This window comes from Pteropus vampyrus, unplaced genomic scaffold (genome assembly GCF_000151845.1).
Source record: "Pteropus vampyrus isolate Shadow unplaced genomic scaffold, Pvam_2.0 Scaffold35, whole genome shotgun sequence".
Lineage (NCBI taxonomy): Eukaryota > Metazoa > Chordata > Mammalia > Chiroptera > Pteropodidae > Pteropus > Pteropus vampyrus.
In genome coordinates, this window is record NW_011888816.1 from 7,915,949 (window position 1) to 7,917,011 (window position 1,063).

Below are 1,063 nucleotides of genomic sequence, written 5' to 3' on the forward strand. Positions count from 1 at the left end.
TAAGAATTCCTGAGTTAAAATTCTGATTCTGCTCAATTGCAAACTGTGTGACCATGGGCAAGTTCTTAACCGCCCTGGGCCTCTGTTTCTGTCAGTAAAAATGGGCTTCGATGGACACACCAGCTATCTCCCTTGGAGAAGTGATACCACCATCTTCAAAATGGCACATCCTGCCTGAAGCAAGCAAACCTCCCGCCATCCATTAACACACATTCCCAAGGCATCCACTCTTTCATTCAGCATGCCATTGCTGTCCAATTTATCTAATTATATTATTAATGTTGAAGGATGTTTTCATTAGTGTTTTAGGCTTCATTGTGCTCCCTAGATAGAAATATTTAGTTGCAGGTGGCAGCTTTCAGCTCCTAAAGGGTCTTGTTGCAGCTCAACACACTTAATGCAGTGCCATGGGCCTCATTCCTGCAGTGGCAGGTGTGAGATGCCCATCCCATCCCCCCTACCACATGGACTAAGTTAGGATCACTCCTCTGTCCTTCACTCCTGAGAAAGGAAGTTTTCCCTTAGTTTAATGGACATTGAGCTGGAGAATTTGCACTAAAGGCAAACATGATTTTTTAAAGAGTCCTTTAACTTAGCTCCTTGATGCAAAGCCATTTATTGAGAAGATTGGCTACACTGTGTCACCACCCTATGGAGATCTCATTAGGGCAGGGGTTTGGGGGCTTGTGTGGCACCCTGAGTCAGCCCCTTGGTTCTCTAGACTTCACGGTCCCCATCTCAAAGAGGAGGGTGATAATCTCTAGCAAACCTCATATTATTGGAGAAGAAAAAGCCATGCATATGGATGTCCTGGAATCACTGATGTTACTACGACACTGTGATAGGAACCAGCTCCCAGAACAAGGACTCAGCTTGCATTCAATGAGTGCTGGCTGCATGGGCTTTCCCATAGTTCATCCTCACAGAGATGCTATAGGGAAGGTAGCATTATGATCTCCATTTATAAATGAGGACACTGAGACACACAGAGAATTAAATAGTCTAGTCACCCAGCCAGTGGGTGGCGGAGCCAGGGTTACATCCAAGATCTTGCCAATGCCAA